Source organism: Aythya fuligula, chromosome 1, assembly GCF_009819795.1.
Source record: "Aythya fuligula isolate bAytFul2 chromosome 1, bAytFul2.pri, whole genome shotgun sequence".
NCBI classification, from domain to species: domain Eukaryota; kingdom Metazoa; phylum Chordata; class Aves; order Anseriformes; family Anatidae; genus Aythya; species Aythya fuligula.
Window position 1 is genome coordinate 38,168,992 of NC_045559.1, and position 27,386 is coordinate 38,196,377.

The 27,386-nt window shown below is 42.6% G+C and overlaps 1 protein-coding gene across 3 annotated transcripts in view; it reads left to right on the top strand.

Moving 5' to 3' along the window:
* The window catches only part of CNOT2 (CCR4-NOT transcription complex subunit 2), an 85,658-nt gene that overhangs the window by 16,980 nt on the left and 41,292 nt on the right, over nucleotides 1–27,386 (top strand). Inside the window, exon 2 of one of the 3 annotated variants that reach the window (XM_032193703.1) lies at nucleotides 12,028–12,100. The exons of the other annotated variants lie outside the window; for them this stretch is intronic. The gene's annotated coding sequence lies outside the window, so the exon portion shown is untranslated. The remainder of the gene's footprint in view (nucleotides 1–12,027; nucleotides 12,101–27,386) is intronic. 3 annotated transcript variants of the gene reach the window in all.

Here is a 27,386-nt window from a genome sequence, read left to right on the forward strand (position 1 = left end):
TGTCTGTTTGCAGGAGCCAGGCTGTGCCCCTTCCCATTAGCAAGTCGTAAGTCTGGCTGTTGGCTGCTGGAGGCTGAGTATCCATTCTAATAGGTTTACAGGATTTATGTCTCTGGGAATAACAGTTTTTATGCTAAGCTTTATTTGTCTCACTTCTCAAACTTCAGACAGAGAAACAGAGGCTGCATTCCTTACGTTGTATCCATAGGGAGCCAGTGAAGGAGGGGAGCTGTGCCTTTCAGTGGAGAGCAGAAGGCTGAGATTTGCCTTTCTGGATGGTAACAAAATGTGCTAATAATTCCTGATAACTTCCTTGGTGTTACTGTGCTCAGCTGGTTATGGGCCGTCTCGTACTAACAGGTATTTAGAGTGAAATTTTAACTTTAGAGACTCCTTGATGATATGAAGGAGAGGTGGGAAAAGCTCATACCCACTTAATTGGTTGCCAGTCTTTAGTAGTACCATCAGCTCCCTTTTCCTTACCTGTTTCTTCTGGCATTTGGTAGTATTAGCTGAGACCTGTGGCTTTTTTTTTTGCTGGTCACAGCTGATCTTTATGCTTCTTTCAGAAGTGAGTGAAAAAATGGGGATAGGGCTTGTCCAACGCAACCCAAAACAAGCTCTGAAAGACAACTGATGTTTAGACATTTTTGTATCTAAATGTCTTTATTTTGTATCTAAATCTTCTTTATTATGCTTTGTTTCCAAATAAGTTGTTATGAGACTGCATTGTGCAAAAAACATTTTGCATATTGATTTTTTAACTTAAAGTATATTCAGGAAACAAGATTTGTATGAGACCAGAGATGATAATGTCATTATGTTTTGATTGATTTGTTATGGAAGGCTTTCAAATGCATTCTTTTTTCTTCCTATGTTGCTACAGGAGCTGTTTGTAAGGGACAAATGCCAGCAAATATTTAGCAAGAGGAATTTGAATACGAGGCAGTCTAGGGATGATGCTATTGAGAAAACTTTAGAAATATATATAGTGTTTCTGTAGCATATTTTATGTAAACATATTATCCTCAACATTAACTTTGGATCATTTTTTTGGCTGTTTTATTATGCAGGCAACTTTGAATTGTAGTTACGTGTTGTCAGTCAAGATCTCTGGGTGCTAGTTGCTAGCAGCTCGTAATTAATTTTGAGTAAAATACTTCAGGAGAAGGGCTTAGCGTGCGTAGTAAGATTTGTACTAATGAAATTTGATGGGAAACCCGAAGTGCTCGGATGTACCCTCCCTTAAAAGAATTGGTCTTAATATAACAGCAACTAATCAGTCTCAGTGTGGGTCTGTTTGGGGAAGTACCTGTGTAATGACACATTTTTCATTACCAGACACATGCTTTCAGACGTATCCGTGCTTCCCTTAGAAAGAGAGCTGCTTTCTTCAGCTGTCATTAAATATTATTAGTGCCTCTTGAAGACTGATGAGCAGAATACTATTCTGGTCCAGCATCAAAATTAAGTGCGTGGAATGGCATCGGCACTGCTGAAACAATGATTTGACACCAAGAGCTCTTGCATTATCATCTGCAACACATTAAAAAAAAAGTTTGCCATTTAGATATTTACAATTTAAAGAGCAAAAGGCTGAATGGTTTTCTGATTTGAGAGCAAAGCATGTTTACCAGAGGGAAGATAAATAAACTTCTTGTTGGACCTGGTGATTAGGGACGTGGTTTAGTGGGTGACGTTGGTGGTAGGGGAGTGGTTGCACCAGATGATCTTGGAGGGCTTTTCCAACCTTAATGATTCTGTGATTCCTAGTTACTTTGTTTTTTTTTTTATCCATTATGGAGTTTTCTGATCAATGGCAGAATAACGTGAACATGAGCAGCTGGAAGAGGCGTGCAAATTGGTGTGCTCCTTCCTATAAAGGGCTGTAATATCTGGGTGAGCCTTACAAGAAACAATTGCAGTACGTTTACATGTTCAATGCAATTAGATTTTAGTAATTTTGCTTGATAATTAGAGGTGCTCTGCAAAGGCTGCAATATTTGGTGAGGAATTTAAGTAAGCTGTCGTCAGTTTCTCAGTGTTGAAAGTGAAGAAGCACAAATTTTGGTGTACCTGGCCCAAGCCAGCTGTGGAGGTGAGCTTTCCGTTAGGAAAAACTATGGTGTTTATGTTATTTATGCTCTTTTATTTAATGTGAAAACCAGCTTTTCTTGTAAGTCCTGTACGAAGGGTGTGTTATCACCAGGGAGTTGTAGACCACGATGCCTTTCTTGCTTTTTGTTGTTGTTTTGGGGCTTTTCTCCCCTTGGATTTTTCTTCCTTGTTTTCTATTTAGAGGAGGAAAGAGAAAAGAGCTCTTCCACAGCCCTTTCTCTCTCCAGCATCATAACCTCCAGATCTTAATTTTGGCACAGACTGGCCTGTGGTGGTGTCAGTGGGATCAGTGTGTCACCGTGTCACAGCACCGAAGGCAGTGCCAACTGGGCTTGATTTAAGACACACGAGTTTGTCGTCGGACTTCAGCGAGGCGAGCTGTGCGTGTCGTGTTTCAAGTTGAGGAGTAGGTTGTATAAAAAGAAAACAGTGCTTGAAGGGGCATTGCTGACTGCTTAGAGTTGGTGTTTTCTAATAAGACATTTTAAATATTTTACCATGAAGCCTTTTCATTTATTGGAGTCCGTTTACCCCTTTGCATCTCTGTTGTTGATCAGCACTTTGATACAAAACCCTTTTGCACATCAGCAGAGGTACCTTGCTGGTTTGTTCTCCTCCATATGCCCTCTTCGGTGCCTTCTGGCTCTGTGGGGTCAGAGTTTCTGCCCTTTGTTTGGAGCTGTGAGCAGAGAGGCTGAGCAGCTCACGGCGGTCCCGTACGGCCCCGGCAGCACCACTAAGAATGAAACCAGTCCCTGCAGAGCGCTCTGAAACCCGGTAAACAAAAATAGTAAAAATATTTTCAGTAACTTTCGCTGGTGAGGAGGCATGTGCTCGCAGGCAGAGCTGACGAGAGCCCGAGTCAGTGCTTGGTGGTTTTAACCAAGCCCACAGCAGGTATGGTTGTTGAAGCTGTGTGCTCGAGTCTGTCTCAACTGGGGATTATCTCCTATCTATTGTATTCTGTGAGCTTCGTGATGGATAAAATGCTTGAAACATTCACAGGAGATGAGACTGTGGTGCTGGGTTAAATGAAAAAGCTGGAAAAAAAGAGTGGAAAGGTGCAGCTCTGTCTTAGTGATGGTAGTTTCTGGGCTGTGTTGTGTGAGAAGACGAAGCAAAATGACGGCGCAAGTGTTTGACTACACCAGGCTAGCACAGCTAAGTGTCTGCAGCTCCACGTCAGCACGCGGTGCTTGAGGAATTAAGGAGAAGGAAACCTGGAGAAATCCTGATCTCTTAGAGGAAGCAGAAGGAAATCCAAATCCAATGTAAAACTTGCTTTGGTTGCTGTGATGTGTACCCAAGACCTTCAAACGAGAGCCGTGATGCTGCGTGTGTGCTGCAGGGCGTGCACGGTTTGGTGGGCAGGGCTCGGCCCTTCCTCACTCCCCGCCTGCTCCAGCCAAATTGTCGGTTTTGAGGGGGTCCCGGGTTGTTCCCACAGCCATGGGGCCCAACACGGCCATTGCTGGGCAGGAACACTGCATCCAGCAGGCTGAGACACACAGAGATGTATCACAAGTGAACTGCAAACGTTGCATTGATTGGGATGCTCCTTCAGCACTGCCAAAATGGGCGTTTGTTGCAGGTGTCTCAGAGATGTGGCTCGTGCCTCAAAGGAAAGAGAAAAATCATTACATTTGTTCACACAGGTCCTTGTGTGCCCACAGCGACGTGAACCAGACGGCCCTTTCCCTCTGAAATTGGTGTTCAGGTGGAGTATTCCTGGTGCCATCCCCTGTTTACTGACATTTTACCATTTTTGTGTTTCCCCAAGCTGCAGTTTTTCACCCTGGGCTTCTGGCCTTTAAATCTACCCTCCCTACCTGTCGTTGGTTTCAGTGGCCTGGCCATCTCTTCAAGCTGTGTGCATAGGGCCAAAAGATGGCAAAAGCTTCTGTTTGCCCTTTTCTTTAACAGGCATTCATCTCATCTGCTGTTTTCTTGATGTTCCTGGGCTTACACTCCGGGCTGCAGGTTTGTGCACTACGTCAGTGGATCTGTCACCCCCAGCTCCTCTGGGAGCGGAGCAGCTTTTTGTACAACAGCTCCTCTGCCAGGTCTACTTCAGAGAGGGCTCTGGCCACAGCCGCTGGCTGCAGGTCTGGGGTTTCACACAGAAGGAGGAAGGGAGGCATCCCACAACCCCAGGGATGTTCTGCAGTAGCCGAGGTGGCCTTGCCTGCCGGTGTGGCCTTCGTGGACACAGCTCTGCTTTGCCGCAGCCCTCTGCTTCCTCTGCCGGTGCAAAGGAAGGCCAAGGAGCTCCGGGGAAGAATTTCTGTGTATTACCTTCCTGTACAGCTTCCTTGAGACAAACAGAGAAGTTTTAATAGCTTGAGGTCAGGGGTAGCTGTTGTAAAACACCCAGGATGTGCAAAAATATATCTGCTTTGGGTAAAATGCTTGTAGGTATTGTAGAGCCTTTTAGTAAACCTGGGCAGCTTGGCCTGTGCAGGTCTTTCATTCTGTCAGGGGTTCAGCCTGATGGTTCAGTCACTTCTTGTCCCTCTGTACTTTTTTTCCAACCAATACATGTTTTACAGAGCTTGAAGACTTCAGCTTTGGTTTTCCCTTCACCTCTGTTCAAACCTGCCAAGAGGTGCTGCCAGCCTTAGCCCTTCAGCCCAGCTGCTTTCTCTGGGTATCACTCCAGGTGTCCCAGCAGCTTCAGCTCAGGGGCTGTGTCCCCTGCCTGCAGTTTCCCTTTTCTACAAGGAAACTTGTAACCTTGTCTTGTAACATTTTATTTTCTGACCTCTGTCCTGTTCCTGATACAGTAGCCAGGAGTTTCAGCAGGCATGCCCCAGCCTTTCCCTTCAGGAGTCTGCCCGTGGACTTTCCCTGTGCGCTAGGGAAGTTGTGTTGCACTGCAGAGGGGAAGGATTTGTCACTGCAGGGCACCACGGTGGAAACACGGCAGTGAGCATGGCAGAGGAAGTGTCTGTGCTCTGTGTTTTGTAGCGATGCAAATCTGCTAACTGTAAATATCCGCTTGGTCAACTCTCTCGTGCTGGTGTTACCCCTTTCTCTTCGTAATAATGAAACAGGGGTCTTTTAAGGGACTCAGAAAACTGTTTACTAACTTGAAGCATCTTTTTGTCTCACTGGAGAACCAAACTGCATGCTAAGCACCCAGAAATTTTATGTACATCCTATCAGGTTGATGCAGCTGACCGGGGTGGTTGTGGACACATCACCTGTGAAGGCTCTTCTGCCTTGGTGGGTTTAGGACTGTTAAGTCTCAGCATTAAGATATTTAGCAAATACCTAAACCTATCTATATTTGATAAGTCTTTACGTTGTGATATCCCTCAGGATTGTCTTTGTAATGTGTTGCTCCTTACAATTTGAGTTGATTTTATTTAATCTAAGATAGGGTGCGCTGGTCTTGCTGCTTGGAGTTGCTTTTCCTGAGGAAGCAGAAATGTCTCATCAGTTTTCAGGAACCTCTGAGTAAATCAGAGTGCCTTTGGGTGATAGTGGGGATGTGTATCAGTATCAAAGAAGACAATATTGTGAAGTCACCCACTCCTTACCAGGGCCAGATAAATTAATGTGTCAAGGTTTGGGTTTAGCCGTAGATTTCTGTGTGCTTTGAGAACTGTAGGAAAAGACGGAGTTGTCTCATGGTTTTGGGTCTGAATGGGAAATTCAGACTGTCATTTTAGAGATGGATGTCAACAGATGGAGCTTTGTCAGCTCTGTTATCCATTCAGAGAAAAATTCTTGCAATGGCAATTCCATTGATTTTGGCACTGCAGTGGTGCGTTGGGATCTGAACCCCTCAGAGAGCGCTGCTGCAAGGCCAAAATTTGCCTAAAGCCAGTGAGAAAGTGCTACCCACACTACTGTTTGGAGCTGCCTCAGCACCTTCTCGGGAACCTGGAGATGCTTTATAGTTCCCTGTTACCAGCAGTAATGTTTTCAGATGTTTAAGATAATTTTCATTCAAGAAACATTAAGTGAATATTTGGGATTAGAATAGTGATTGCCTACAGTGGGTATTTTGAAATCTCCTTTTTACTAGGAGAACCACTGGAAAAACAGCTGTAATGTTTTGGGTACCTGTACCTTCTAGGTAACAGACCAAATCTGTGAGACCATACAAGCATGTAACAACAGGAAATTCTGTATTTCCGTTGACGTTGTAAATATTTACCTTTACTGGCCCAAACCAGGTAGTTCCCTTTTATATATGTACCTGTCTGACCATGTAGCCATCTGAAGTTCCTTTTATATGCATGTTGATTCTCGCTTGGGGTTATTTTAGCACTGGAAATATGCTCAGTATGGTTTTAATGGCGTCTTACAGCGATGGCAATTAAGCCTCTGGAATGAAATGTTTTGGAAAAATATTCCTTGGAATCTGCTCTCTGACAGTTTCTCTAGAGAGAGGCTTCCCTCTGGGCATGATCAGCGGAGACGAGGAGGTTATTAGTGTTTATTCTATTAGAAGAGACCCTAAGCAGTGCTGGGTAAGAAATTGGGATGCCCCCACCAACCCAGCCACCCCAAGATCAGCCTGCAGAACTGGGAGACGTGGATCTTCAACAGGACAGCGAAGGTGGAACTCTTCACACTTTTCCCTGCACACCTTGTGAAGTTTTTTTTACCAGAACGTTGTCCAGAGAGGCTTCTGGCTCGTTCCTGCTGTGGGTCACAGCAGGCAGCCTTTGGGATGTCTGCTCAACGTGGACCCGAGTTGGTGTCTTTGGAACAGCACAATTTTGTGTGGGTTTGCGGTGAGATTTGCTTCAGCTTTTAAAACCCTTTTGGAAGTTCTTTGACAGTCTGGAAACCGAGCGCTTTACCATTTTTAGTCATCTTCATTGGATGTAAGTGGTCTTCCCGTGCAATATTCACCACTCAGGTGAAATCTTCAATGTGTATACACGCCCTGGGTACCGAGGAAGACATGGGTCTGTGCACAGATAGATGGGGAGCTACACGTTACGTTATCTGAGGCGCAATATGAGCAGGGATTAGCAGGAAGATGAGAAGGAGCTGTCAGACCACACAGGCTAATGCAGAAATTTGAGCAACTTGAAAAATGTTGCTGGCTGTGAGTACTGTCAGCCAGAAACTGAATACCTGCTTGGGGTCTGATGGCTTTGAGTACCCTGCCCTTACTCCTTGGTGAGCTTTTGGGGGGCGAGAGATAGAATCAGGAACCTAATATTATAGAGTTCAAAAAGTAGAAGTAGAAACCTGTGGGTGCTGCCAGCTCAAAGCTTTTGGAATCTGTGGTCCACAGGGAGGCCTTTTGGTAGAGATAACACAAGAATTTCTGTCCTATATGGGTGCTTGTACCTCCCACCCCTTAACCTTGGTCCTACCAAGGTCTTCTGCTAGGGCTGTTGTGTCATCTGCTGGGTGGGAGTGAGCACAGCTGTGGCTGTGAGGTGCCCCAGAGTGAGGCTTATTTCTTTCAGGTCAACTGGACAGAAAGGTGAATACTTCAGGATAACCTTCCCGGTAATATCTTAAAGCTATTCATGAAAACTTCCCTGCATTATTTTTCTTCATGAAAGTTAGGTTTTATTTGTTTTCTGCATGGAAAATACTGCTGCATTTTGGACTTCTATGTGGAAGGAAAGGTCTTTAACCACTTGAAGAATGAAAAAGAGGAAACGGCTCGTAGAACAAATGTCAAGTATTTCTTTTTTTTCCTACTTCATTTTACCTCCACAATAGGAAATTTTAGAAGCCTTTTTTTTTGGAATTTTATCTGTTTCTGTCCTCGCCAGGCATGACATGGCTCACGCAGGTGAATTTGCCCGTGAGGCAGCGGAGGCTGTGCTCGGGCAGCTGCCTCCTGCTGAACATCGCAGTGGTGGTGGCTGGTGAGAGGTGAGGCAAGATTACAGCTCCTTTGTGTTTAATGTTTGTTTTCTCTTAACTACCTTTTGTGGAGATGTTTTGAGCCCCTGCCAAAGTTCAGTGTGTTTGAGCGCTTTCTAAATCATTTTTGATTGTTTTAAGCGCGGCTCATTGGTGTCTGCTCTGCTTCAAGGGCTGCATCCTGAGTTACTCAGAGCGAGCTGGAGCTGCCTTAGAGGAGGAGGAGATGCAGCTGAAACAGTGTGTGAGAGCCTAAGGAAATGTGCTGCAGATAAACACAATGCGAGGCAAGCTCGGGTTTAGTTTGTCACATGTGGCTAATCGCTCATTTTAAATGCTGTTGCGTTGCAGTGTAACAAATAAAATGATGGTGTTCTCTTTACCGCAACCCATTCATATTCTGGGGTAACAAATGTAGGATATTGAGTTTGCTCCAGCTGGTAAGATCACAGGAGATGAAGAGTCTCGGTGACTAGATCTCTCTTGCTTGTGTTTAATTACCTGCAAGGTGGAGGTCTGGCTCACCTACCTGCTTGGGCTCCGTTGTAGTCACTGGGGAGAGGTCACTCCAGAGAGCAATTCCTCCCCAATACTTCCCTCGACTGACTCTAAAGTGAACTTCAGTGTGGCTTTTGAAAGCAGGCTCCTTCACGCAGCTGTCTGCTTGTGAGCTCTCACGTTGCTGCCCAAGACCCCATGATGCAGATCCGTGTGGTTTAGCGGGGCGCATCAAAGAGCCTCATTACCTAGAGGAACTTTTTCTTTTTTCCCTGCATTAGTACGGACTGGTGGAGAGAGGCTTCTTTGTATGAGGTTTGTTCCTGAAAAGGACCCGAAGTGGCTGGGATTAGTTAGGACCACCGATCACTCGAAGGTTTCTCAAGTATGCGAAGCCTGAGCAGCATCAGGTTATCTGAACGTGAGGGAAGATGCTGAAATAGGTTAATCTTCTGACTGTAGCAACAGCAAACCAACACTGAAAATAATGAAACTGTAAGTCAGTCCAGGCTAATGAGTGCAAGGCCAGTGACTAATGAGTATGCGACTACAGAGGAAATATCTTCCAGAGTAATTCTCCTACAGGGAAAAGCGCAGGCATCCTTCTCCAGTATGTAAAATGCAGATATTGCACTGCCCGATCGCGAGTGGAAGCAGGCTCTGTGTTCTCAGCGTGGCAGAGAGGAAACGTTACGCAAAAATGATGTGTATATGGTCATGTTATTTCAGTATAAACACTGTTTTGACATTTTTACTGGGATTTGTATATTCAGTATTGACAGGGTTTCATTATTTAAATAATTCATTTTGTCCTTACTGTATGTAAGGGCTTAACATCAGAGGCACCTTTGTGCTGGCTTTGCTTAGGAATGCGTGAAGTACTTTCCTGTTTTGCTGGCAGGTGATGGCTTTGGGTTTTCTTGTTTTGTGTGAGTTTTTGGTGTTTCGTTTGGGTTGCTGAACTAGGATTGGGTGGTACGGAGGCAGATGTTCGAAGTTACATTGTCTGGAAGTCAGAGTGGGTCGATACAGATGGGGCATGGTATTTCTGAAAAAAATAGAAGAAAGTCAGGCACACGGTTAAGACTGTGGAAGAACTAACCCTGTGTTGTGGGTTGCATTTGGCTGTGCAAGTACCTGAGCGTGGCCCAGGCTGCTCACAGAGGCTGTGGGGTCTCCTCCTTGGGGATCTTCAAAACCCACCTGGACGTGGCCCTGGGCAGCCTGCTCGGGGTGGCCCTGCTTGGGCAGGGGTTGGACCTGGTGGGCTCCAGAGGGCCCTGCCAGCCTCAGCCCTTCCACAATTCTGTGAAAACCATGGTATAAATACCTCATTGTGAAACCCTGGGGATTGCATCCCGGTGAAGGTTTCGTGTTTGTCTTATTGAGTCGAGCAGAGCGTGTGGTGCGCAGCGAGCCGTCCGGCTCCGCGCTGGGCTGGTGAGGGCAGGAGGAAGCAGACGCCATTCCGGGCTGTCTGAGTGCCTGTCTGCAAGGCATCGTGAAATACTAGTGCTGTGATAAAAGATGGGAGGAGCTCACGTGGAGTATTGTACTTACAGAAGTACAGTAACCACTAAAAGCACCAGAGAGGAACACGGGTCTAGAAGAGAGGGCCCAGAAGATGAGAGAAGAACTCAAGCTGTTTTCCTCAGGGAGCGAGAGCACAAAGGAGGGACTGTGCCTCCAGAGTAAAAAGGGAAAGGGAGAGGAGAAGCTGCTCTCTGCCCTCAGGGAAGAGATAAGATCGTCATGATGTTTGTACAAAGGGGTTTTAGAAGGTCGGGGGGAGCTGTGGTGAGAGCAGAATAGATTCCCCCGGGAGGTCGTGTGAGGTCTCTAGTAGGACTGGCAGCTGCTGGTTTTTACCCAGTAGATACCGGCTCCCACCTGCTGCAGAAGTCAAAGCTTGGTAGGAACCAAAACCTGCTGGTTGTCATCTCCAGGAGACGGCAGCTGCCAGCCCCTCTGGAGTATCAGGTCTGTCTTTGAGGGGCAGAATTTCTCATCCTGCACAAATTCCTCATTACCGAGGTAACATCTAGTTTGGGAAAGACGAATACAGCTTGTTGCACAGCCTTTGGGCCACAAGGCTTCTCATTTCTCACGAGAGGTGGAGAACAAAAGCCCTGAAATGGGGTGGAAGTAGTGATTCTGACCAGAATTCCTGTGCGTATCTCAAACAGGCCAATATTTGTGTTAGCAAGATGCAGTCTCAATATAACATCACATACATACGTAACAAAATGAGGGCAGTTTCTCATTCAGAATGTATTCCTTTTGTTTTTAATGGAGCTCTCTGAAGACGTATTTTGGTACTTGAATATGGGCTTTCTTAATTGCCATCCCTGGCAGGGCAAGGCTGGAGCGTTACCGAATTTCATCAGTGCTGTTTTATTCAGTCTGTGTTGCAGTGGCATGAGGCATCTCCCTCACACTGGAGCTGGACATGGAGCTGCTTTGGTGTCCTTGGCTGATGCTGTTCAGAGACCAGAGGGAGAAGCTGAAGCTCAGCTACCTCTGGAGCTGCCTGGAGAGGCTTTGCAGCCCAAGTCCCTTCTCTCCTTCAAGGGAAACGTGTTGATATTTGATACTCTGTTCACTGATTGCACCCTAAAAGCATCTGTTTATGCTGTGACTGAACTTCTAATAGTCTTGGAGACTTAAAGCTTGATGTCTCCCAGTGCTGGGTCTCCCCCACCAGCCTCAGCTCCTGGAATAGCACTCCACGCTGAGGACTCCCGTGATGTGGTTTTTCTCTGATGCCGTTGTTTATTTCCCCTACCAGCTGCAGCCAGAGCGCGCTGGTTCTGAAGATCCCAAAAGGTCAAAGTCTCCAGTTTTGGGTTTTGTTTTCTGGTTATCTCTGAAAACCGTAGAGGCAGGAATCTGTACTTGCTCCCGTGCTGTCTCAGGGTGGCTTGGGATCATTTCTGTATTTCTTATAGGGAGGCAAAATTGCCTTTAAGGTGTGTAACAGAAAGCGTCAGCCAGCATTCAGGTGTAGCTGGGGTTAACAAAGAAAGATAGGCATGGTTAAAAATAATTTGGGGAGTGTTTGTGATGTCTTATGTGGTTTTCTGTAGTGTTTTTAGATTCATTTGCCTTTACGGGATCAAGGAATCTGAGCCTTTCTGCTTTGACAAAGGACACGTAGATACGTTAGGTCTCTGTAGTCATTTAGTTCATGCTGTGAACGTGATTTTTTTTTTTTTTTTAAAAAGCTTACTGCTGATTCATTTTTCCCTTAAGACTCTACTATTAATACTATTAATTAATAGTATTAATGCTATTAAATTCATTTTAAAAGTGAAGTTTTGGTGGTTAATGACTCACTTTAGTACGTGTGATTATCGCTTTTTAATGCATTTACATTTTGCTTTAAAACTATTTAGAAATCTTTTATTTTAAGCTTATTATTTTAAGCTTGAATTGTTTTCAGTGTGTTAAGTGTTTTAAAATGGATTAGTTTTTCAGAATATGGAACAATAAGAATTGTATGAAGTTTAGAAGGCAACAATGTATTTTTACTAATAATGTTTTATTAATCTACTTCATTTACAGGAAGCGTTCACCGGTCAAAATTTGCTTACCTCAGCAGAGACAAAAAATTAATGGGCAAAAGTGCAGTCTGTAGGTAGGTAGCTATTTTTAGTGCACTTAAGGCTCCTCAAGGAGAATCCTTTCAAAGGGAGTGGGATAGCCATCGGAACATAACATTTTGCTCTTTAAAATACTCAGGCGGTGGATTGAACAAGGAGGTGTTGAAGGAAGTAACTTGGAAGTGTATTAAAAAGTGTAACACCTTTATAATGAGATTTCATTTAAGTAGTGGAATGATGTATGCGTGTGAGAGAGGAATTGAAACAACTGTGTTTACTTTTCATATGTGCTTTTAAAAAATGCTACAAATACTTTACTTTAGATTTACAAAGTGCTCTTTCTGACAGTTTTTCCAAACTTGAATGTGACTTTACAAAGGTAAGAAGGGATTGGGCATGGACATCTCTATTTTAGTGGCTGTCGGTGTCTTGCTACATTTAACGCATCAAAGTTCAGTGCAATAGCAGTTAACACTTCAGTAAATTCTCTTCTTTTGTAGTATTCTGTAATCATAATAAAAATGAGCCAAGGTGGCGTGTTTGTAACTTTGCAGTGGTAGCACTGTACAGTGGGTAGGGGAGTTCCCCACTTTGGCATATGGATCACAATTGGATTTTATTTATTTATTTAAAAAAAAAAGAAAGCTGCTTGTGTAAGGTTTTCATATGAATATAGTATGCTCTGTAAATAGATGTTTTTTGGAATCCCTAGTGTTCCTTCAGTTGAAATGGAAAAGACTAAAAAAAAAAAATAATCCCATAAACCAACTTTTAGTTGTTTATCCCGAAATGTATGTTACCAGCATAGGCTATTTTGGGATAGAATTGCATTGAATTCAGTACGTCTGTCTGTGGAGATGGGAAGGTCAGCCTCACAACTTTTTTTTTGTTGCCTCTTGAGATCATTGAGTTAAAAAGTCAGTGCTTTCAGTTTGTTATTGGAAGTCACGCATCAGGATATGCTGTATGGTGTGACCAGTTCTCATGTTTATGACCTAAAAAGTAGAGAAGGCAGGAACAACCATTTCTAAGGAGGTGTTGTGCCATGCAAAAAGTAGAATTTGTTGAGTAGCTCTGGGTTGGGAAAGAATTTCAGCAGATTGCAAGCTAATTAGAGCCTACAGTTTATTGGGAATAAAAAAAAAATAAAAATGAACATGGTATAAAGATACAAAGCTGAAAACGTATGAGTTAGCTTCTGGGTTTTGCCAAATACCGAGTGAAAGGAGCACGGGCACGTTCCCAGTGACATGTCATGACAAGTTTAAGACTCATTAAAATAAGATGAGCGTAGAAGAGTCAGTAAACCTCAAGAACAGCTTGTTTTTGTGATTACTTTGTTTTACATTTTGGCACATGCGTGTTTGAATTTAATGCTGTACCGCGGAAAGTCCCAGAAGTCATTTTGAGGAGGTTTTTTTTTTTTTTTTCCCTTCCATTTGCCGTGGGTTGTTTGTTATGCTCAGCTAGCCTTCAGTTCGGGGATTTGAATTTGGCCACGGGCTCCCCTCCTGCGTGCTCCAAGCCTTTGTCCCAGCATTACAAACGGGTTGGGAAAAAACTATGCTTGGCCCAGGTTGGTTTCTTGTGCCTTGGAATAGTTTATCAGTGTGTTGTTTGTGCTTCCGAGGCACTCTCTGGGTTGTTTTGCCTTTCCTAAAGCCGAGCTGGGATGTGTAGTTTGCCTCCCCAGCAGAGAGCATGCCTGTTAACAAGTAGTTTCTGCGACTTGCTTGAAAAAAGCTGAGGCTGGAGCAGCTGTGGTGTGGGATTACAGTTCCATGTCCAGGTGAGGGCTCCGTTTTGTGAGCCAACATTTGAAGCACAACAGAGCATGCAGGTTGGTAACGAGGAGCATGGAAATTGTAGTTCAAGGTACCCGTGGTATCAGGAAGACGAGACCCATCCTGACTTGTCTTCCTTATCACGACAGTTAGGTGGCTTGCCTTGTTTATGAATTTACTTGCTCTGAATCCAGCAATAGAGTCACTTCTTCTAGTCAGAAGCTGTTGAGATGGATACAGGGCATGGGGATTAAGGACTGGTAGAGCTTGTGCGCTCCTCCTCATGTGATTCAGGAGTGGCTGCTCAGCCCTACTTATTTAAATTTGGGCTAGATCTGATGCTTTATGAAGTAGTACCAGACAGACCTGTTTTGAAATACGGGATTCGTAGATGGAAAGTCATTAATTCACGGCGTGTAATCTTCAGCTCTCGTCTTTCCGTAGTGTTAACATGATTTCATCTTGTAAAAGAAACCTGCTTTGGTTGTGTGCTCTTTTCTTTCTGTTCTCTTTTCCAGCCTAATGTATTGATGACAAGGGCTTTTACAGAATCCTCTCATAGAAGGCTGTATACAATGTATGTTTTGTTTCCCTTAGAAGTAGGTATTTTAGAGCAGAACTTAAAACAGAGGGATGCTTTTTATGAGAATGTTTTCAAACGTGGATTTTTGTTTGAATTAAGTCATTGAGAACAAATCTACACCGTTTTGAAGAATGAGGTAGTTGCAATTCAGAGACACTGATTTAGAGGATGTAGTAGTCCATATGAATACATGCTGGGGTAGGGAGAAAAACTGTAAAATTCAACTTTCACATAAGGGACAAGACCTATTATAACAGTTAGTAGTTTTTTAAAGAAAGGCACTGGAGAACGTGGAGTGCTGTACGAGGAGCTGTTCTCATAGAGACAACAGCACACCTGCTCATCTCTTGATCAGAAGAAATTAGCAAGTATCATCAGTACAGAGTGATAGATCAGATAAGAAATGCTAGAAGTCACTAACGTCCTAAAGGAACTCATATCTTTTCTGAATTTTTAAGTTAAACCTCGTCTTTTCTCCCCTTGAAATCTGTTGGATCAATTTAAGAAGTTTTTTCAAATCTCAATTATTTAAAGGGATCAGAACTGTGGTAAGAAGGCTGTTAAATTGGAAAACAGTGATAAAAGGAGGAAAACAAGGGACCAAGGCTGCACTTCATACCCCAAAAGTAAAAAGCTTAAGCAGCTTCATTTCAGTCTTTCGTCAATTAATTTGACTATAGACTTCACAAGAAGTCCAGAAAAATGAATGCTTAGGGGATACAGAGAGCTCTTTTAGAGTTCAGAGCCACAACGTACTAAAAATCTGTTGGATTAATTTGTTCCAAAGTAACCCATGAAGTAGAAGCTTTCAACTTAAAAGAAAATATTCAGTCCTTCAGGTTTTTTTCTGCTTAACTAGGCCTATGCCCAAACCAGCTATCAAAGCATTTAATCTAAAATTTAGCAAATTTATCTCCTTAAAAAACAGAAAAACAAGCCACAGACCTTCAAGCCGTGTCTTTCTTCTCTGTATGTTCTTCATGGCTTGCTGACAGATTCTGTTCCTTTAGGACTATTTTCTCTTAGCAGGCTTATTTTAGTACCTGCAGCACAAATTAGCTGGCACTGGTCAATATTTTGAGTTCTTCCAGTTGCAATTTTAGATTGAGGGTTTGTACTTTATTGAGAAGCGTGAAGGCTCACAGCTAAGATCTTTTAGGATCCTCTATAGGCTGTTGCTGCCCTTTTCCCATGCGGGGGCACTTGGACAGGTAAGGAAAAGGAGACGTGAGGGTGCTGCAGGGCAGTTTGTGCCCTGTGGAGTGAAAGCAGTGGCTGAAGCGAGAGCCACCAGCGGCTCCCCTCCTGCTCCTGTCCCAGAGATCCTCGTGCCAGCCACAGGTTGGACAGGACGTGTAGCAAACCCTGTGTGGATTTCAGTGTATCTGTATTTCACTGTAGCAGATCACGGTTATGCATTTGTTACCCGCCCAGCTGACTTGCTATCACTTAACGGCTGATTTTGGAACACCCTGAGCAACATTCCTATCCTCAGACGGCACTTCTGAGTCTGAAGTTTACTGCTTTCGACCAACCATCAGTAACAAATCTGTTCTTCCTCCTCCTGCTTTCAAAGCTTTCATCAGGTATTCAGTTGAGTGAGTCATCTGGACTTCTCTTTGCAGTTCTTTAACAAAATTCTGACCGGTGCATTAGAAGCAGTGAGATCTGAAGTGTTGTTCCTTCCAGGAATCGCCGAATTTGGAGACAAAGAGTTTGCCTGCAACAGGATTTGCTTGAGAATTGTATAAATTCAGTTTCCAAGAAATTGTTTGACTTTTTTTTTCCTGCCTTTTACTTAAATGTGGGTGATCCAGCAATCTTGCTATTTTTTCCCCCTGTTAATAAGCTTTAGGCTTTGATGTAACATGTATATCCAGACAATATAAGGATTTTTTTTTTTAGCTATTTTATTCTTACCCGTATACATTAAAAGTAGTGTTGTTTCTAAATTAGCTTTTTGAAGATAAACGCTGTGCAGCAAGAACAGAGCTAGAAAACCACTTTGTTTATGATCAGGTCTTGGCAGTTGTAAATCCTGCACAGTGCTTCTCAGTAGGCTGTTTATGTATGCTGCCTCCAGGAACATTTTCTGTTGTAGCAGTGAGCGTTTTGATGACTTCCTTTTCAAAAAGGGGGGAAGGGTTAAGAAAAGTGGCAAAGAATACACTTCATTAACTGTACAGTACCAAAGTGTGGCACCACAGAGATTCAGAAACAAAGTTTTAAAAATGATGACAGCAGCAAAGGGGATGAAAAGCAGAATGCTCCCGTATTTGTGAATGCTTTTTTGCCGCCTCTAGATCTTGGGAGCTAATTATTGTACACTCCCTGTTGTTGAAAGGAGCTGTATTATGTGGGTGATGTTTTGTTTAATTTAAAAATAGTTACGTTACCAATTCATGTAACTTGTAAGTGCCTCCAGTTATCCAGCATATAGATTCCTGATGAAATATATCACCTTTTGTGTTTTTACTAGCCCGATGCTCGGAGGAGATATATTGTTGCCTTTGAAGTATTAATTTGGATTTTGAGTGCAAATCTTAATTTCTTTTTTGTATTTAATACATGGGTATATTGGATGGAGTTCTCTGGAATTATTTTACAGTCTGAGATGTGTCAAATAAATTACTCGTTCTCCACCCAGTTATCTTTCCTTAACAAGATTTAATGCTGGAGCTGTGTCTCTTTTTAAAAGCAAAACTTTTAAGATTCCTGCTTCAACACTGCAGGGGGGGGAAGGATTGGGTCATTTAAGAAGTAGAAATGTCTTCCAGGATTTGGCTGACCCTGAGAAGACTTGAAAGAATTTGGCATCAGATTCTAGTGTCATAATTTAAATTCTTGCATTTTCCCCCTTCTGCAATACTGGGAAAATGGGTTGAGACTAAAAATGATTTGAGTGCTTTGCTATTGCAACTCTAGATGAAAGTGTAATATTGCTGGCCAGGAATAAGGTTTGAATTTTATGAAACCAGATGTAGAAAAACTGAAAGTCAAGGGCTTGCTTTTGCAAACAGTTCACTGAAGACAAAACTTTCATTGTGAGCAAGACTATACATCCGAGTAGAAGGCTGAGTAGTCCTATTTTCAAGAAAGCATTTTTTTTTTTTCCTTTAATGAGAGCAGAATAGCAGAAAGTGCTGTATTGCTGCTGTTTTTACCATGCTGTTGAGGCACTGAACATTGCCATCTTGTCCTAGTGCTCGAAGTACGTGCGGCAGTGCTTGCAGAGACGCTGGGAGGAAGGTACGAGATGCAGGGGACATCCCATGTCTGGGACTTGGGCCAGGTCTAAGCAGCATTGGCAGCCTGAGCTCAGGCTGCCAATTTGGGGTAGCTCTGTTTTAAAATGTTGTGGCATCAAGTCTGTCACTCCAAAGGAGAATTGCTTGAGAATGAAAAATGACACGTTATTTCGGGTTTTGGTATTTTGAACGCTTCACAGTGCACGCCGAGCCAAAGTTTTACAGGATGGCAGTCTGACTGAAGTCCACCTGCTTAAATGAGGGAGCGCAACAGCTAATTAATTCATTTCTCGACAGCCTTAATGGTGAACAGAGTGATTGAATAGGTTTAAATTAAACACGTGGAAGATCAGTAAATGCATCTATCACGCCTTTCTACTCAACTACTTTCTTAATTTTACTTGGTGCTTGTGTTTGGTTTGCCTTGCTAGGGATCTCACTGAGTCTGTAATTTTTCTCTCCCAGCATGGAACGGTATCCAACTCTGCAAATTCTTTCTGAAAAGCATTTAATGCTTTAAAAAAAAAAAATTAAAAAAAATCAGTGCACAACTGCAGTTCAGCAAGTTAAAGTGTAAAACAAGTCTACTACTTTTTCACTATCTTTAAAATAAATTCAGTAATTCTTTTAATTTTGAAGACTGCTTGTGTCCTTGTTCTTTAGATACGGTGTAAAAACATCGGAGTTGTTTTGTGATACTTTACTTTATGGCTGAACCCTGCACAGTTGTAATCACAACACAGCCTGGCTTTGTAGTCAGGAGGTTACAAGAAACAGGCCCTGGAATATTTTAAGAAACGTGCTTCCTAAAGCAACTTAATGCTTTCATTTAAAAATAAAATAAAATACCTCTATCCTTTGGTTAACTTTGCATTTTTGGGTTTCCCCTGAAAAGTCACAGACTCCCTGAGGTATATTTTAGGAGGATGTGCTAAAAAGGCGTACATGCATTTAACTTTAACCTGCCTGTGCTCTTGGGAAACGTGCCTGCCTTTGCAGAGTGCGCTTTTATTGTGCGTGCGGTGTCTGGAGAAGGAGAGTCACTGAGAAGCAAGTATGCTGCCAGGAAGCTGTGGCAGCTCGTAAATATTTTTCCTTCAAAAATTCAATATATTAAACATTCTTAGTGTTTTGAATTTTCCAGTTGTATTTTAAGGTAAGACAAGATGTTTGATGTGTTCTGTGTGCAGAGTGATTTTCTCTGGCCAGAATATTCCGAGTTATTTCTCTGATGACCAGACCAAAAGAAACACTTTCCTAAAATTGGATATAAAATAAAAACAGTGGCATTACCTCTTTCTTGACAATGCTTCAAACAGGTAGTCTGCAGCTTACTTTAATGCTGTATGTGTGAATGTACTGCTAGATATACCTTAAAAATTAGCTGTGCTCTCTTTCAGTTGTCTTGTATATATTGTGATGACTATGACAACAAAACTTTATTTTTCCTGGCAAAAGCTAGAGTGATAATGGGCCTAGTTCTGAATTAGTGCATGTCAACAAACTCCATCCAACTAATAAAAGGAGAAAAAAAGCATTATTGCTGATACTCCACTAACCATGATCTACATCTTACTATATAGTACTATAACTGTAGGAAATATTTAGGGAGCTAGGACTTATGTCAAATACAATGCTTAAACTTGAAAGCTTTGGCTGTGTCCAGGAAGTAATAGGTAGGCAGTTACTGCTTTTTTTTTTTTTTTTTTTTTTTTTTTTTTTTTTTTTTAAGTTAGAAAGCAGATAAAAAGTCAAAAGTTCCTGTTCATTAATCTTTTATTCTTCTCCCACAGTAGATATCAATGTTTCTGTGACATAATATATCTTAAGGATATGACCCAATTTTGAATTACTTTAAAGTCTGTTTTTTCCCTCTGTTTGTAAGCTTTACCTCTTTGATATATAATGCAAAAGTTTTTAAATAGTAAATGAACTAACAAAAGATAGTGGCCAGTGAGCAGTTAGACTACCTAATAATAGTTATTGTAAGATACATAACTTAATAAATCTTAATATATTACAGAAGCTGTAATATACTGGTTTAGAAAGCTTTGTTTTTGGCTTCAGCTGAGTAGGGTATGTAGAAACTGTTAAGAAATACTGCTGGAAGCGTATGACTTTACAGTAGTGACTGTACAGAGAAAGCTGGCAGATGAGATGATAGCTGCTTGGCTCAGATGTGATGCAAGAGACCACATCAGGATATTAAGAGAAAGGGGAAGAACATTTTCCCAGTGGCACGGAGCGGGTGCTTACTGACAAGCATATCAGTGCTGTCCTCCTAACCTCTGAGTCGCTTCTCAGCTCAGCTGTGGTATCAGCAACCATCTTCCCTTGGCTGTGAGCCACAGCTGACGTGAGTTTCCTCCTCGTCCCCTCTCCTCTCCACACTCCTCTGCCCTGCCAGTGCTGTTGCTGCTGGTCTCCTTCACTGTTTGTCCCCTGGATGCCTCCAACACTTCTGAGTGGTGTTTTTCTCTCTGCTCACCACCGACTTTCTCTTGGGAAAGTTTCTGATTTTGCAAATAGAAGAAATGTAGAAGTTTTTTTGAAGCAGTGGGTTATAGTTCACATGTGAATTAAAGAGTTTTTAGTTGCACAGAACTAGCAAGGTGTTAGGCTGTCGGTACACAAACTTGTTTGTAAGGTGTGCAGCTTTTACTTGAGGTTATCTTATTTTAACCGTCTTACTATTTTAGAGGCTTAAGTGTGTGTTTGTGTGTGTGTGTGTGTATATATATATATTTAATTAGTTATAATGTCACCCTTGGCTGGTATGTAAATAAATGTAAATATGTTTAAAAGGGAGGTATAATGAAGCTGACATTAATTTGTGGAGTACCACACAGCTATCTGTTTTTGAAGCACTGAAAAGTGGACCACTTATTTGCAGTGAAGCTGGAAATCAAGTAGATATCTGTCTTCTGCATGGGCAAATGGCTTTTCTTGCCCTCAGTAAGTTGTACTTGTAGACGGCCGGCTTCCAGGACATCGATGGACTCTTGCGAAGGGTATCGGCTGGTAACATACTGCTCAGAGTGGGCATAATACTGAAAAAGGTTAGCATCTTCTTTCGGTATAAAATTAGTGTTGCATATTAGTCCTGCAAGGCTTTCATTGCAGCTTTTTGGGGACTCAGTCTAATAAGGTGCAACGTAGAAACCTTTCAATGAAACCTTCATATCATTGCTGTAGTACTGGGAGCAGTTATCTGTGCTTCCCAAGTGGAACCTTAGTGAGAGTAATTGGCCAACTTGGACTGGGTTAGCACCCGGGTCGTTTTCTGGGTTAAACTCTTAGACCATGTCTGCGTCATCTGAGTTGTCTGTTTGTAGAAAAAGGTGTTGGCTGGCTAGAGTGACACTAAACTTCAGAGATGGTAAAGTGTTTGTGTTGGTACTGAGGCTGTAACCGTTACAGAAGACATTTCAGCCTGGTGGGGTCTCTTTATGTTGAAGCAGACGTCCAACCTAAGATGTTAGAATTCAGACCTGGCTTGCTGCGTATCTCGCTGTTCCTTGACTTGCTTAATTCTAGTTACAGGAGTGCCTTTGTCCCTTGAGTTTTTTTTCTTCTTCATGCCCATATGCAGACCACTGAACACGTACTGGTTAAGTGTTTGTCCTGTTGCAGTGCATCCTGGCAGAGGAGGAATACAGTAACAAGAGAACTGTTACTATGGGTACTTCAGCAGTGGGCTGACATTTCCCTGTTGAAATATCCTGTTTTCAGTTGCTTATGCAAATTTCATTTTTTTTTTTCATGCTGAAATGTCTTTGTTCCCGACACCTCCTTTGCCTCCTTGTCTTGCACCACCTCCCTCTTTGAGTTTTCAGCTGATATTACATAAATTATTGTATAAGTAGTTCTAACACTAATTTCATTTCATGAGAAAGCAGTGTGCCATGTCAGCCAGGTGGCCAAACTGCATCTTGGGATGCTTTAACAACAGCAGAGCTAGTTGGAAGGGGTGACTCTTCTGCTGTGTTTAGCGTTGATGTGGTCTTACCTTGAATGCTGTGTGCCCTCCTGGGCTCCACAATATAAAAAGGATGTTAAGGTGCTTGAAATCATCCAGAGGAGGATGACAAAGCTGGACTGGCAGCCCTGAGGAGGGCAAGCAGGGAGTGAGGTGCCGGCTTCTGCTCCCCGGGACACGTGGGGATGGCCCAGAGCTGCGCCGGGGGGCTTCAGACAACATATAAGGAAAATTTCTTTAATGTGAGCGTGGCCAAACACTGGAACAGGCTTCCTAACAGGGTGGTTGATGCCCTGTGCCTGCCAGTGTTCAAGGGGCGTTTGGACAGTGCCCTCAGTCACAGAGTGGTCCAGGTTGGAAGGGACCTGTGCAGATCATCTGGCCCAACCCAGGGGAGCACCTAAAGCACATTGTGCAGAACGGCATCCAGGTGGGTTTTGAATATGTCCAGAGAAGAAGACTCCACAACCTCCCAGAGCAACCTGTGCCAGTGCTCTGTCACCCCCACAGTAAAGAAGTGCCCCCTCATATCCAGTCAGAACCTCCTATGGTTCAGGTTGTGCCCTTTGCTTCAGTAATGCGCTTTAACTTTTGGCTAGGCCCTGTGCGGTCAGACGGTTGGACCGGATGATCTCTGAAGGTCCCTTCCAACTCAACTTGTCTATTCGTAGTTTTTTTTGTCACAATAACCTTTTATTGTTTCCATGAGAAATGCATAGAATCTGTCGCAGTTCCAGCAGGCCGTTGAGAAGAGCAATTTGCATGTGCTTGGTGTGATTATTTTTTTTAAGGGGTTCATTTCTCCAATTATTTGAATTATGTATGCTCCACTTTTTTGTGTAAGAAATGGTTATTTTCTAAAAGTTTGCTGTTCTTGGCTGTTAAGCAAAACGAATGGGAGCATGTTGTGATTAGAAGAGAGCAGACTGAGGGCAGGTAGTGGTTGAGATGGCATGTTTTGGAAGGAAAGCTCTGAGACAGGGAAGGAGAGGCAAATTCCAGACTGAAGTGTAAGAGTAGACTGAAATACGCTGCTGAAGCGATGCTGTGAAAGTGTGTCTGGGTACAGCACTTGGATATTGCAATTCCTAACAGGAGAGAAGTACTGTTGAGAACTTACTGGTTGTTTGTCTCCTTAGAATTGGGCTTAAGGACATATGTGGGGCAAGACCACACATTTAACAATTTTATTTTGTTCATCTAGCTGCAGGTGTCCCATGGATAAATTAAGCTGAGATCCTGCAGTTAAGGCTCAGAATACTTAAGGCCTGTTTGAACACCTTACTGCTGGCATTTTTCAATTCTTGATTATATGTTTTGTTTTTGGTTGACAGCAAAATGAATATAAATCAGCAGCGTGCCCTGGCAGCCAGGAGGCCAACCGCACCCTGGGGTGCATCAGGCTCAGCACTGCCAGCCGGGCGAGGGAAGGGATTGTCCCGCTCTGCTCTGCGCTGGGCGGCCTCACCTCCAGCACCGTGTGCGGTTTGGGTGCCACAGTATAAGAAGTGCATAAAAATATTAGACAGTGTCCAAAGGAGGGCTACAAAGATGCGGAAGGGTCTAGAGGGGAAGACATATGAGGAGCAGCTGAGGCCCCTTGGTTTGCTCAGCCCCGAGCAGAGCAGGCTGAGGGGAGGCCTCATGGCGGCCTGCAGCTCCCTCACGAGGGGAGCGGAGGGGCAGGCGCTGAGCTCTGCTCTCTGGGGACAGCGACAGGACCCGAGGGGACGGCATGGAGCTGGGACAGGGGAGGGTCAGGCTGGGGGTTAGGGAAAGGTTCTGCACCCAGAGGGTGCTCGGGCACTGGGATGGGATGCTTTTCAATGTCATCTTCCTTATGCAAAAAGCAATTCCCCCCACCCCAAATAAACAACGCCAAACTTGTGTCCATGTAGTGACAGAATGAATTGGTGTGTGATTCCTGATGCAGGTTAAATAGTTGACTCTCAAGCGCTAACATTTTGGGTTTTTTTCTTCAGTGTATTCTAGCAGTTGACAAATGAGTAAGGTTAAGTCAAGAACTTGCTCTGCAGTAGCCAAAAAGACAGGAACTGTGAGTCATCTGAGGAAGGTAAATATTATCCCAGGTTTGCACATTAAGAGCAGCGACTCTGCTACCCACACCTGTCTGAGTTCTTTGGAGCTTGGTGGGCTGAATGGTGCACAGCCAGGAAGGCTGAGGTCACAGGGAGGCTGTCACAGGGTTGTCACTCATTTAGGTAGCCTAGTACTACCCACATTTAGATAAAGGCTACATTTTTTTACTTCAGTGTTGTGTTTCCCCCATCTCCTCCTTAGGGAGCAGGAGTTACCGTATACTTGCCTTGACACCATGGGATGCTCATGGCTGAATACAGTGTTGCAGGTATTTTATGAATATCTGTGCCTACTCTGCTCCTTTCCAAGCTGAGAGGATGTGAACAAGCTCTAAAGTAAAGGTGCTTCAGCTACCATGGCACGTGTAGCTGGGAGCATCTTAGGACTGAAACTGAACTAGCTTGAAGCACCTCAAGGTTTAAAGCTTGGTAAGAGAGAAACTAGTGGATTTTATTATTATTATTATTATTATTATTATTATTATTATTATTACTTGTTTTTTTTTTTTTTTTTTTTAATCAGAATTATGAATACAGAAACTGCACTTTTATCTATTAGCTCTGAGTATTGTAATATTTCAGAAAATGCTGTATTCCAGCTTATTTGAGGACTGGAGGAAAGGATAGGATTTAGTTATTTCTAAAGAATGTACTGCAGTAGCTTATTTCTTAATCCTTTAAAGTTGGGCGTTACTATTATGTATGCCCTATTAAGGAACTCTTTAGGGTACATCTGAGGGGATCTAGAACTTCCAAATGGGTGAAGTACCTTTTTCTGCCTTTTTTTTTTTTTTTTTTTTTTTTTAATAGAAAGTCAAGCTCAGGCAGAAAACTTGAGATAGAATTCAAAGAGATAAACTTGTTGAATTGGAGGATATCTTTAATCTCTTATGAAAAGCTAATTTCTGAAATACAGCAAAAGTTGCGTCTACAGCAAAATACTGTAAAGCACTAATGCAGTCCATGTGACAAAATGAAATGTTTAATTGTGAAATCAATTTTTAGTCAAAGCTGCAAGCAGTTCTTAATCAGTGCATTTCTGAATTACATAGTGGGACAAATTTAAGGTTATTGAACACAAAAAAGGGTGAAATGTCTTCCAATGAGATCTTTTCTTATGGCTGGAGTTTAAATACCAGTAGAAAGAAACTCACATAACAAGCTTTTAGGGGCTAGAAGTGCCTCTGTAGAAGTACAGTCATTATGAGAATATTTGAAGCAAATGTGATTATCTTTCCAGAACTCAGGTGATGCTATGATTTTGCACCGTTTTATGACCTCAGTAATTTTTCTTGGCATTTTGATTAGCACAGTTTTTTATTGTCCCTACGAAAAAAAAGGGATTGTTCCTGGTCTGGCTAGGCTGAAAGACTCAGGTGGCCTGTAAACTGAAACTGAGGTATAGATCTTTAAAATTATTTTTATTTGCAAATTCAGCAGCTGAATTTCTCCTTTTTAAGGCTGACTCAATTCTATATTAAAAAATAACCATTTTTCATGGACACATTTACTGTAATAGTTTTCTAGAACTTCAAATTTGTGTATCAGTTCCTTTTTTTTTATGTGTTTTGTTTTTGGAGGGTTGTTTTCCCTTGACAACATAGGTACTCCAGAAGCGTGTTTGTTTTCTGAAGTTAATTTTGCTTAAGTTTGGTTTCCTAGTATATCTGATTTCAGATGATATGGTATTCCCAGAAAAAAAAAAGTAAATGTGATACACAGTGCATATTTAAAAGCTGATAGCTTTCTTGATGGGCCATCAACTGAAAGCACACTTTAAAAGTTGGGAAAACAAAACAAAACAAAACACAACAATATTAGCTCAATTTATAAATAAATAAAATTCTGTGAGAGTTATGTAAGTAGGTAACAGTATGCTGGTATGTAATTTTTTAAATTTTTTAAAAAAGGTTCTTGCTGTTTTTCCTCTGCATGCATACCTAAAATAATACTGAAGTTGACTTCTATCCCCCAGCATATAGGATACTTAAGTTACTGGCACAATTGTCACTTCCTTCTAAACTATCATTTTTATGGCAATGCATTTAAGTTGAAGGGCATTTCGCAGTCCAGTGTATAGTACTTCTGGCTTAATGTTGTACAATGCTACGTTAAATCCAGCCTAGGGCCAATCTCAGTCTTAAATGAACTGTACATACTCCAAAGGACTGGAAGCATCGGAAGAGAGGAAGTGGGTAAACATACTCATATTTTATACAGTCTGTTGAAGATGGTATATTGGTTTAGTTTTTTCTTGTTGCTGGCTGAGTAACACCAGGTTTATAATATCAGACAAGTAACCACTGTCCCCCATTGATTGACAAAATCCTTAAAATGTTTCTTCAGCAGATGATCCAGCTGCAAATTCTGCAGTGTGTGTGTCGGTGCATGGGTGTATGTCCAGTTAGTCAGAACTTAGAATCATGACTAAAGTTGGAAAAGCCCTCCAGGATCTTGTGGTCCAACCATCCCTGTACCACCATCAGCCACTAAACCATGTCCCTAAGCACCAGGTGTAGCCTTTCCTCGAACACCCCCAGGGATGGTGACTCCACCACCTCCCTGGGCAGCCTGTTCCAGTGCCAACGTGTGACTTCATTGCCATGTCTACAGAGGGACACGCTCCTGCTTCTGCTTGGGTCACTTTGCTAAATAAGGTAGAATGACTTTGGCAGCTTCTGGCTTTCTCTCTGTGGCTGATCCAGATGGAGTGCTAGTTCATTTGCTCTTCTTTTGCTGGCTATCTTTCACATCTTTGAAATGTCTCTTCTATCTTTGGATTCTGTTGAATGGCTTGTCCAAGGAGTATTTCCTGGCCTGCGCCTTCTTTTTGTGAGTACACCTCATCGATCAGATTCATAAAAAGCATCCACACAGCTCAGGGAACAGTCATAGCCCCAGCCACATTTTGGCTCCTTGCATCTTCCAAATCCTGTGCCAGTGATGAGTGGGAGCAGAACCCGCTCCCAGAACGGACACGGTGTCAACGCTGTTAGGAAACCAAGTGGGGCTTCCTATGATCTAAATTTTCAAGTTTAGCTTTAGTAATTTTGATGATGATGATTTCATTTTAATGAGGGATGGTTTCTGTTGTTTTTCCTGCAATGTTTTTTTTGTTTCGGGAGAGTTTGAAAACGTTAATTTCATAGTAGTTAAGCATGGTTAAAGGTTTGAAGCAGTTAGCTTGTAGGTCTTTGTCAGGGGAATGTCTGTGGCTTTGCTGTGGCTTGTTTGATGTCAGTGACTTTTGCACTTAACTGACACAGTTTGCATACAGCACAGATTCACAGCTTTAATGTAGCTTTTGAAAGCTTTACTGTTCTCCCTAAACACTTGGAAAACTAGCTTTTAGATGTCTGTTCTTGGGAATGCGAGTGGAGGATAGCTTGAAATCGTAACTAAATGTCCTTTATCTCTCTCATGCTCTTGAGTTGCTGCATAGAAGTCACTGTGTATATGCCATCTGGCATATGGTTTCCTTTCTGAAAGGAAGAACCATGCAGTGTTTGAAGGAGACAGGTTGTATCTTGAAGTACTTGGAGACTTAAGGCAGCCTGTAAATGAAAGTTAAAAGATGATAAAAGCTGTGATGAAGATGGACAAAAGCCATGTCTTACTATTGCATGCT